This window comes from Hyaena hyaena, unplaced genomic scaffold (assembly GCF_003009895.1).
Source record: "Hyaena hyaena isolate Hyena2069 unplaced genomic scaffold, ASM300989v1 scaffold_134, whole genome shotgun sequence".
Lineage (NCBI taxonomy): Eukaryota > Metazoa > Chordata > Mammalia > Carnivora > Hyaenidae > Hyaena > Hyaena hyaena.
Window position 1 is genome coordinate 1,417,783 of NW_024080766.1, and position 11,365 is coordinate 1,429,147.

An 11,365-nucleotide genomic window follows, 5' to 3' on the forward strand; every position below is an offset into this window, starting at 1 on the left:
GCCCCCCACGATGTACCCCTTGGCGCCACTGCGGATGCCACATGCATTTGCCCCGGGAAGCTCTAGCCTGGAGTTGATTACAAGCAGGAGTCAAGAAACAGCCAATCTGGGTTTGAATCCTGGCTGGACATTTTACTGTGAGATCAGAGACAGAGCACATATTCTCTCCTGACTGGAGAAGCAATAATTGTTCTTATTCAGGGAGATCTTACAAGGATTAAATGCACAGGTGGTGTTTAGCACAACGGCTGGAAAACCATAGTTTCTTAGAAAACGTTAGCCGTGATTTAACCTGGATTTGGACTCATTCCTACCTATGAAAGCACGCTAACGTGTCTACCAGTAGGAGAGAGGGTTCCGGAAGCACACTTTTTGTCAGCCACGCCCTTTTCGAGGTGGACATGGTGCAGGGGCCACGTGAACGGAAGCCACTCTGCTGAGCGGGGGGAGTGTTTCCTCAACCAACCGGGCACCCATCTAGAGGCACACCCTACAGACAGCGTCACCTCCCCGCTACTAAACCATCCCGATGTCCTTTGCTTCTGTGTGTGGGAAGCATGATGACATTAGCGCCACCAAAGTTCTTCTTCCTATGAGAAGAGAACATAGAGTCTCCCAAATCTTGGGAACACAGAAGACACACGTAGGGTTTCCCTTCTCCCTGACATCTTCGCAGTGTTTACATTTCCGTCCAGGCATCTTCCAGGGACCCAGTGGAGGAGTGAGGAGCACGCAGGACCACGTCCACGTTCTTCCCACCCACGGATGGAAGGGTCCATCCCTGACGCCCGCTAGGCCCCACGAAAGCATCTGGCTGGTGACCTCGCGGCAGGAGACTGTCGCAGCTGAGAGGAGCGATGGCACCCGTGGCCCGGAACGGGCCGCCGCCGCTCCCTGCGGACCCGGGTCCCGTGCTGTAAGCGCCAGCTCGATGTGGCCAGCAGAAGGGCTCAGCCTGCAGTCTCATGAGGGTGTTTCTTAAGGATTCAGACTTTTGAGGAGGAAAGACAAGGGTTTTTCTCTTCCATGTGCTGGTCGGTGACTCGAGGAGAGTTACTGAGCTCCTTGAGGCTCAGCACCCTTCTCTCTGAAGTACAGAGCTGACAGCACTTCCCGTGGCTGCCGTGAGGCGGGGAGAGATTGGCGGGGAAGCAAGTCGGTGCATGGATTTGGAGCAACACCAGGGTTCCGCCCTCCTCCCTATGCCCCCTTCACTAGGATGCTCCCTTGCACACACACGTGCACACAGACACACACGTGCACACATACCAGCACTCCTGTAAGAGCAACGGAGGTAGAGCACTGCCCAAACTCTCTCAGTTAGTGCAGAGGCAGGGTTCTGCCATGGTACTCAGCCCACCCCAGACCCCTCTCTGCTCTAGGTCCTGGGCTCCAGATGCCCCGTCCCCGTCTCTCCCTGAGCGTGTCCCTTGACATGTCCCCAAAGGGACAGTCTGCCTTTGTGTCCTGGCCTTTCCCATGTGCAGCTCCAGGCCCCTCCGAGGAGGGAGCCATCTGCAAGCCCCTGGGTGGTGGGGAGGGAGGGAGCCTTGCACTTGTTTGTGCCGAGCCCCGACTGCCATGCTAAATGCAAATGTCCTTTCAAATTACTGGTGACCAATGCCACTTTCTAAGGTGCTTTTCCTATAAATGTACGGGACAATAGCCTGTAGTTTGCAAACAACGAGTTACGATGCTCCCTTTATGTGTGTGTTGGTTGGTTTTCTGATGCAGTGAAGGAACCGGTCTCACAGGGTGGGGCTGGGGACCCCCAGATCACCTCTGAGATGAGCACAGGCCAATTCCCCAAATTCCTGGGGCTAAAAATAACTCTGTCACATGAAATAGCAATTTTTGTAATGACCAAATCTCTCATTAGGTGAAGGGCTTCCCCCTGCCCCTTAAAGTCTGGTAATTTCCTCATTTCTTTGTAAAATTTTTCATATTAAGGTTTAAGAGTTGTTAAGATTCCCCATGGACAGACAACTATTCTTCTATGTTTCCTGTTTTTATTTTAATCACAGATAGTTATTAAGACTTGGTATCAGAATTGTACTCTTGACTCCTAATATATGCCCAAACACATTTTATCAAATATTTATAGTAGAGTCATGCATAAAGCATATAACCTCAAGAACACGAACTATCAATTTGTACTGCTCTGGACTCCATTTGGCGAGTTAAGGGATTAGGAATGAGATTTAAGGAAAAGCCAAAGGGTACATTTGTTTATGATAAATATTTTAAGCATCTGTCATAAAATGTGGCCAACACTGTCTGCACTTTGATGACTGATTTCCATGTTTTATCTCTCTCTTCACCCCAAGTTCTTTTTATACATTTTCATAGATAACTGCCATGATTTTTCCTGCCCTGAAATTTCTGGAGTTCATTTGGAGAAACTCTTTTGGGACACTGGAGTTTGGGGGGGGTGCATCCGAGCCCAGACAGGGACTCCTCATGTGAAGCCGTAAAGGGTCCAGACCTCTCACGGCAAATCTAGATGATGGGGGGCGCCAGGCCAGATGCAAACACCTCTGGGCACTCCGATGGTGCCCTTTCTCCCCCACTTTGATAAGGAATGGTTCTTTCTATCAGTGCACCGCCCTGGGGTACACAGTTCAACACCGATTTCATGCCTCAAGTTGACTAACTTTTAGAAGATACACCTCCAGATAAAACACTTGATTTCACCCTCAAGATAAGTACTTATTACCACCCATTTAGAGTCTTCTTTTTAGCAGATTTATTTTCTTCCCTCAGAGGAGAGTATTTGCATTTTGGTTTAGAGGGAGATTTTGACAAATCTGAAGTCCTTTTAATCATAATAAAGCATGTTGGAATGGTGTTGAACATGTTTATTAAAAATACATGTATTTGAATTGGCAAGAAGCCTTTCAGAAAATGCCAAGAGTTTCTAGGCACTTTTCAGATTCTCTCGATAATAGGTGATCACTTTTCATTTTCATAAGGTGCTGAGTTGCCCTGACTCATTGTGCATCAAGAAATGCGGTGAATAAAGAGTTGTGCTATGGTCCCATAGTTCCCGTTCATTACACTGACACTGTTAGATGTTAAAAGACACGTTCTTTGGGGACAAAGGTATCATTTCTTCTACATCCAGTAAAAAGGATCCTAAACTTTTTCAGAATAATGAACATTCTGCTTGTAACTACCATCACCGTTAAAGAGATCCAGTAAAACCTGGGGACGATTGGAAGTGCTGGGGACAAACTCTCGCAGCACCTCTCCTCTGCAGACGTCTTTGTCTCCTTCCTTGCTGAAGGCAGCTCTCCCCGCCAGAAGGTTCCATTAACGCTGCCCTCCCAGGACTTGGGGACCTGTGGCGCCACCTCCCTCTGGCCACCATGGTGGAGCTGGAGGGTCTGCAGGTTCTGCAACTGGAGACCCCTGTCACCACGAGCTGTCTCTTCTTTCCCCGTTTGTTCTTTGATTCTAGTTTCTTTTTTTTTAACAGTTTATTGTCAAGTTGGTTTCCCCATAACACCCAGTGCTCATCCCCACAAGTGTCCTCCTCCATGCCCATCCCCCCTTCCCCTACCCCCCACCCCCATCAGCTCTCAGTTTGTTCTCGGCATTCAAGAGTCTCTCATGGTTTGCCTCTCTCCCTTTCCCCCACCATTTCCCCCCTTCTTCTCCCCCTTGTTCCTCCGTTAAGTTCCTCCTAATCCTCCTATACGTGCAAACATATGATATATGTCCTTCTCTGCCTGACTTATTTCGCTCAGCATAACACCCTCAAGGTCCACCCATGTTGCTACACAGGCCAGATTTCGTTCTTTCTCATTGCCATGGAGTATTCCATCGTACAGATAAACCACATCTTCTTCATCCATTCGTCCGTTGATGGAGACTTAGGCTCTTTCCATGTTTTAGCTATTGTGGAGAGTGCTGCTATGAACATTGGGGTACATGTGCCCCTGTGCATCAGCACTCCTGGATCCCTTGGGTAAATTCCTAGCAGTGCTATTGCTGGGTCCTAGGGGAGTTCTATTGTTAGTTTCCTGAGGAACCTCCACACTGTTTTCCAGAGGGGCTGCACCAGTTTACATTCCCACCAGCAGTGTAGGAGGGGGCCCGTGTCTCCACATCCTCACCAGCATCTAGAGTTCTCTGATTTGCTCATTTTAGCCACTCTGACTGGCGTGAGGTGGTATCTCAGTGTGGTTTTGATTTGTATTTCCCTGATGAGGAGGGATGCTGAGCATCGTTTCAGGTGTCTGTTGGCCATCTGGATGTCCTCTTTGGAGAAGTGTCTGTTCATGTCTTCTGCCCATTTCTTCACTGGATTGTTCGTTTTTTGGGTGTGGAGTTTGGTAAGTTCCTTATAGATTCTGGATATTAACCCTTTATCTGATATGTCACTTGCAAATATCTTTTCCCATTCCGTCGGTTGCCTACTAGTTTTATGGATTGTTTCCTTTGTGGTGCAGAAGCTTTTTATCTTGATGAGGTCCCAATAGTTCATTTTTGCTCTTGATTCCCTTGCCTTGGGGATTTGTCAAGTAAGAAATTGCTGTGGTTGGGGTCAAGGAGGTTGTTTCCTGCTTTCTCCTCTAGGGTTTTGATGATTTCCTGTCTCACGTTCAGGTCATTAATCCATTTTGAGTTTATTTTAGTGTATGGTGTGAAAAAATGATCTAGTTTCATTCTTCTGCATGTTGCTGTCCAGTTTTCCCAGCACCATCTGTTAAAGAGGCTGTCTTTTTTCCATTGGATACTCTTTTCCGCTTTGTCAAAGATTAGTTGGCTGTACATTTGTGGGTCCAATTCTGGGTTCTCTCTTCTATTCCATTGGTCAATGTGTCTGTTTTTGTGCCAATACCATACTGTCTTGAGGATGACAGCTTTGTAGTAGAGGCTAAGGTCTGGATTGGTGATACCTCCCCTTTTGGTTTTCTTCTTCAATATTACTTTGGCTATTCGGGCTCTTTTGTGGTTCTAGTTTCTATAAGTTTACTTAGGAAGGGGTGTGTGGTTTATTTGTTTGCATTTGGTTCTTCCCACGTGTTGCTTGCTTACCTTGTATGTGGAGGTTTGTGTCTTCCAGCAAATTTGAAAGGTTTTCAGCCATGATTTCCTCAGGCAGGTTCACAGCCTCCCCTCTGCCCTTTCCCTGCAGACCTGGGTGATGTGACTCCAGGCCCCGTGCGATTCCCGCGCTCCAGGGGCCTCCCCGTGTTTCCGGTCTCTTCCGTCCCTGCCGTCCCGGCTGGGTAAACCCCGTCGGTCTCCTCTCAGGCCCACTGGTTATTTCTGCTGTATCTTCACTCTGTTGCTGGGCCCGTCCCAACAGGCTCCGCCGACTGGACCTTTCCCTTCGATGATTCCCATTTCATTGTCTTTTTACAACTTCAGTTTCTTGGTTGTGATCTTCTTTCACTTGTTTCAAGGCAATTTGTAATGAATTATTGAAGAATTTTTAGGACAGCTGCTTTAAAACCCTTGTTGGATAATCCAGGCATCAGATTCAGGTCAGTGTTAGTAACGGCTGAGTGTCTGTTTTCACTCTGGTTGTGGCCGTCATGTGATCCTCCGGTCTACACCAGACACCTTGGTCCCACTGCAGCCTCCCTGCTTGGGTGTAGCACGTGGGTCCTGGCCTCCTTTTGCGGTGCTGTCTGGTGGGCTTGCTGTGGTTGCTGTGGCTGGGTGCCCACTGGCCCTGATGCCACTGCCTGAGAGCGAGGAGCCCGGCCCTGTTCTCACTGGTAAGAGGAGCCTGGGGTCTAGGAGGACAGAGAGACTTGCATGCTGGGCACCTGCCATGGAGGAATTCCTACCAGTGACCCTGGATGATTCTGGGTCTCTGAGCGGGAGATGGGGCTCCAGTCCAAACTCAACATGGAGGGATGTGAAGACAGAGGAGATTGTAGGATGGGAAGCAGAGGGAGACTGTGCTCCACAGACAAACAAATTGGGGGAAGATGGGGTGGACGGCTGTGCTGTGTCCACCACCGCCGCTGGGACCCCCGGAGATTAATAGGGTGGCAGTTGCCGGGAAGGTGGATGTGTGACTCTGCACTATTCTCTCCGTATCCTCTGTGGCTGCTTATTAACCAGAAACCATGCACGTAGGCGGGTAACATTTTAATGTGTCTGCATGTTTCCTTTAATGTAAATTTCACAAGAAACTGAAGTCAAATCAAGTCATATTGTTGTAGTATTTTCTTCACTTTTCAAGGGAGTGAACTGCCCAGAGGTGCTGAGGACATATTTGACGAAGGAACTTCATGAGCCACTGGGAGGAAACAGGGAAATCCCACAGGACTGCACAGAGTCCCTGCCCCGTGTTACCAGCAGGTCGTGTCTGCGGGGTGGGGGGAGGGCGTCCCGCGCTCTGGGACACGTGGGGTGACACAGCCCTATAGCACGAGCTAGGCCTGAGGCCCGGCTGTCCTCCCGCATGGAAAGTGCGAGCCGTTCCCGGCAGGTGCTCTGACCCTCCAGCAGATCCGCGGGCCCCTGGTTTTGTGGGGGGCACATGGGAGGGCGGGGAGAGAAGCTGCCCCCGGTGTGGGACCCGCCGGGACCGTAGGACACCACAGTGCACTTTGCCTTGGGGAGAAGACATCTCAGTTTTCCAGGAAAAGCTAAACATCAGTGACTGGTTTTTAGAGCAGTGTGATTTATGGAAAAACCTAGCAGAAAATACAGAGTCCTTACGCGCGATCATCTCCCCCCGACCATCATCCCCTATTATCGATGCCTCTTGTCCGTGGCTGTGGTTCCTGAACAGATGTGACTATGTGACTATTAGTTACAATTCCATCAGGGTCACTGTGTTCCATGAGCTTGGACAAATATGGAATGACACATACCCACCAGTAAAGTGCAGAGTGTTTTCACTGCCCTGAAAATCCTGTGTCCTGCCTGTCTGTTGTTCCTTCCTCCTGGACTGTGGCAAACACCCAACATTTTAAGGTCTCCACAGCTGTGCACTTTCCAGAGCGTCACAGAGGCGGAGGCCTATGCTGTGGAGCCTTTCACACTGGCTTCTCTCACTTAGTGAGATGCATCTAAGTTTTCCCCATGTCTTTCTGTGGTTGACAGCTCCCTTCTTCTTATCACTGAAGACAATTGCACGGTCTGGGTGGACCCCTGCTCATTTATTCATTCACCTGCTGAAGGACGTGCACCCCGCCTAGTCAACTCTTTTGGGGCAAGAACACCAAGGTCAAGACAGTTGTGCATTTTTAAGGGAAAGAGACGGTGGGGTCCGTGCATTTTTACCTTTGCGAGCCCAAGTCTTCCAACTGTGCGGAAAAATCCGAAACAGAAAGGACATATTTATAAGCTGCTCTCAGCTCGAGTAAGAAGTGCTTATTTGACTTGCTGGCTTGGGCAACAGGACTCCCAGCAAATACCGCAGGGCTTTGGTGAGAGTGCCCGTGGCCGGGGGAGGGGGCCAGAAGGCCCCACAGTGCGGGGAGCTGGGGTCTGCATCCCGGAAACGCAGAAAATCCAGGGAAATTTGCATCACTCAAGGTACTACTTCCTACTTCTCTTCAGCTCTTGCCTGTTTACATATTAAATTCACACTCTCACAAGGAAGTTTAAGCTTTATCTTGGAAGCTGTCAGGCTGAACCCTGGCCTCCTTTGTACACACAGCGGAAACACCACTCCTGCGATTCTGCTGGGTGTAATTACACAGGCGCGTCAGAATCAGCCGCTCCTGATGCAAAGGTCTCGTCACAGCTCCGTTTCGGCGGTGCGGTTTGGGGGCAAACACTGTTACTTTAAAAACCCTCATAATTTGAACCTAAGCAGAACTAACAATTCTTCCACTTTCCCCATCACTTGTAGACATTGCATCATGTTTAGGGCCAAATAAAGTGAACGGAAATTCACTCCTCAGAAGAGCCGGGGCTGCCCTACAAACAGAAACATGGGCGGGCGTTTAGGAAGGTGCGTCCACACGCACCTGCGGGCGGGCGGTCGCTCATCCGTCCCCCAGAGCGCTGGCCTCTGCGTGGACACCGTGCGAAACGCACTTGCGGCAATTCCCAGCCACACTTGGAAAGTTTGACAGACGGCGTCCCTTCCCGTTTAATTTTTTTTCCCAATTTTTTTTCTCCCTGAAACTCCAGCTCCAGGCCCTTGACCCCCCAGTTCGTTACCTTTTTTTGTTAATAGATCTAATCAGCGGCGTGTTAAACAAGAGAGCCCCGTCTGGGCGCCGCCTGGGGACAAGCGGTGGGCCGCTGCAGATCGCGGAATAAACAGCTCGGCCCTTTCGATTACAACACTGGGCCTGGCCTTTATCTGGCTGTGACATCATTTCAATCAAAATGTAAAATAATACAACCCGATAGTTGGGAGAGGTACGGATAGGACACAGGCGGCTGCACTCAGTCATTTAATAAAGAGAAGAGGGAGGTGGGGCGGCCTCCTTCTGACAGCCTCCGGTTCCCAAACTCCATCACCTGCTCTAATAGTATTCACGAGAAGCCAGTGCGGGAAATTGTCTATTACTTTTTATTAGGGGAAGCTGTTATGTAGGATACAGCCTGCTGCACCGTTTTTTTTTCTTTTTCTTTTTTTTGCTTTGTTCGTTTAATTAACAAAAGCATGAAATCGCCCTATTGGAGGCTTCTATTGCTTTTCCCCCTCCGAGCAGGGATTTTATTCATTTCCTTTGTCTCCTTTGAATTTCTTTTTTAACAGTGATGGTTTTCAAGACTCACAAATCAGTGTGAGAGGAAAAACATAATTCAAGGGCAAGTACATATTCTCGGCACTGCTTGGGCGTCCGGGAGGACCAGCGCGGTGCCACCTTCTCCACGGCGCTTTCGTGCCCAAGTTTCCCGCCCACTTCTGAGCCTCCCGTGGTGAGAGTCCCCTGCTCCACGTGGGGTTGATCCAAAACACTGCCAGCTCCGTCCGTCGGGGCTGAAACCCAGAAAGAGAAAAGGAAGTCACATCTTTTTCAGAAGCGAAGGGGAGTCTGGGTGGCTCAGTCCGTTAATCGTCCAACTTTGGCTCAGGTCATGATCTCGCAGTTCGTGGGTTCAAGCCCCACGTCGGGCTCTGCAATGACAGCTCAGACAGAGCCTGGAGCCTCGCTTTGGATTCTGTGTCTCCCTCTCTCTCTGCCCCTTCCCAACTTGCTCTCTGCATCTTTCTCAAAATAAATAATCATCAACTTAAAAAAAAAGAAAGAAAGAGGGAGCAAAGTTCATCCTAAATCGACTTCCCGGAAGCCTGGCTGTTTGGATGCGGACAATGGCTCTTGAACAGCCCATTTCAGTTAATCAATGAGTTCATTGCTTTTCCTTGAACTGTGTTTAGTTTATAGCAATCAATCATTTTTAAAGGGACATAATCATTATCCTTCAATGTTTTGATCATTCTGTGCACCGAGCAGATCCACTGCAGACACCTGACTTGATGAGCTCCGCGAGGAGGGGGCGGAAGGCAGAGTCCTTTACAAGCTGGCCCGCGGGCACTGACGTGCTTTCTGCAGGGGTGTTTGCACGGCGGTGGCGCTCCAGCCTTGGGCCCAGTGGTTCGGATTTCCTCCGCAGAAGAGGCGAGAACGACCCCTGCCCCGGCCTCCTAAAGAGTACAGTGTCTTTGGAAAGGTGACACCTTCACAGAGCAAGTTAAATAGCAGCAAGTCCCCTGTGATGCAGGAGCAGAGCAAGACTGTGAAGCTGTCGCAAAGTCAAGTCTGCGCGGACCAGGAGGTTAAGCGGGTGTCCTACTCTTGCCTCTGATTTTCAGCCAAAGCTCCACATGAGGACAGCAGGCCCTCGTTCTAGAAAGGGCTTAGGCCCTGACCGTTTCCGTTGTCCTACCCACCACATGAGGGGCAGAAGCTTGGGGGCGCTCGGAGGGAGGGGGCCTGGGGGTCACTGTGCTGCCCAGGGCAGCCGACACCCCCCTGAGACAGTTCTTAGGAGGACCCCAGGAGCGACCGGAGGCTTTGGGGTGGACTTGAACATGGACCCTTCGCAGAAAACGCTGGAAGGGGGGCTGGGCCTGGAAGCCCACAGCAGCACATGACGTTGGAAGGCGCAGCGGCGGGGGCAGGGGTAGGGGTGGGGGTTTTCTGACCCTGGGCGGGACCAGGCTGCAGGGCCTCCCAATGGCAAAGGGAAGTAGCAGATGGTGGTGGGCTTGCGCCGACCGGAAGGGCCGCCCCTTCCTCCTGGGGAGGTGGGCGGGGGCGCTGTGTCCCTGAGAACCCGGCCTCATCCGTGTCCCTCTACAGGGTGACCTAGAAGCTCCCCCAGCAGCGCTGGCATCTCCCCCCTCGGGAACCCGGCTGCCTTGCTGCTCCTCTGTCTTTGGGCCACCATGTGGCACAGCTGATGCTTCTCAGGTGGCTCTGAGCCCGGACCCCTGGGGGTCGTGGGGCCCTGAGAACATCACGGAACAAGCCTGGTGAGCCGGTGGGCAGGGCAGGCACGTGGCCCAGTCTTACCTGCCCCATGCTGACAGCCGGCTGACCCCCAGGGGGCTGAGACCGCCAGCCCGGCAGCCAAGGCCCACCCGCTGCTGACGGCAGACACGGGCGTGTGTGCAGCTGAGAGCAGTGGCCCTGGCACCCATTCGTCGGCCGCCCCCCGGCTGAGCTTCGGGTTACAGGCAGCTCCTTTGAGGCAGGTACATCCCCGGGGTGTGGACCCCCGGGTGTGGCCCCCCTGGGTGTGGCTCAGGACTCCGGGGACATCTCCACGCCGGTCAGTGCAGCCCTGAGGGCACCTGCTGCTGAAGACTGGCTGCTAGCTCACGTTCAGGGAAGGGGGTTCCAGGGTCCCAGCTGACCCTCTCCAGAGCCCGGGCCTCGGAGGGGCAGCTGTGGGGGCTCCTGGAGGGAGAGCAGCAAAGATCCCCCCCTCACTTCCCTGCCGCAGGGTCAGGCCTGAGGGTGGGGTCAGAGCTGTGCATGTCAGGTTCTGGCTGAATGGGCGGGTATCTCAGTGTCTGAAGACAAGTGGCCGCTGTCAGGGGGACCAACCGGGAAGCCCAGGGCTGGACCTCGTGTCGAGGGAGCCTGAGGCCCGGGTGGGGGTGGAGGGCGTGCTGGGGGGGCTGCATGCTCTGCTGCCCCCACAAACAGTTCTGTGGACCACAGTGGAGGGGGAGGGGGGACAGCGAGGTTCCAGACACAAGTTTGGCCTTGGTTGTGGGGACTTTGGACGTGGGTCTGAGGACTGTGGGCTTCGTCTGGCCCTGGAGCGCTTTGAGGGCAAGAGACACACATAACTGCACTTGAGACACAGGAGCCCTTCGTGGGCACCAGCACGCCAGCTGGGAGACGCATGGCCACAGCCAGAAAGCAGGGCCTGGGACTGAGGGGCGGCTCCCCGCCTGGAGCTGAGGGCGCAGGGAGGT

General features: G+C 52.0%; 1 long non-coding RNA gene across 1 annotated transcript; it reads right to left on the reverse strand.

Moving 5' to 3' along the window:
• Positions 1-8,543: 8,543 nt before the first annotated feature.
• LOC120235644 lies at positions 8,544-10,581 on the reverse strand. Its single transcript, XR_005529474.1, has 2 exons — positions 10,452-10,581; positions 8,544-8,914 (listed from the first exon to the last, which is right to left on the reverse strand). It is a non-coding gene; the product is annotated as an uncharacterized LOC120235644 (long non-coding RNA).
• Positions 10,582-11,365: the final 784 nt, after the last annotated feature.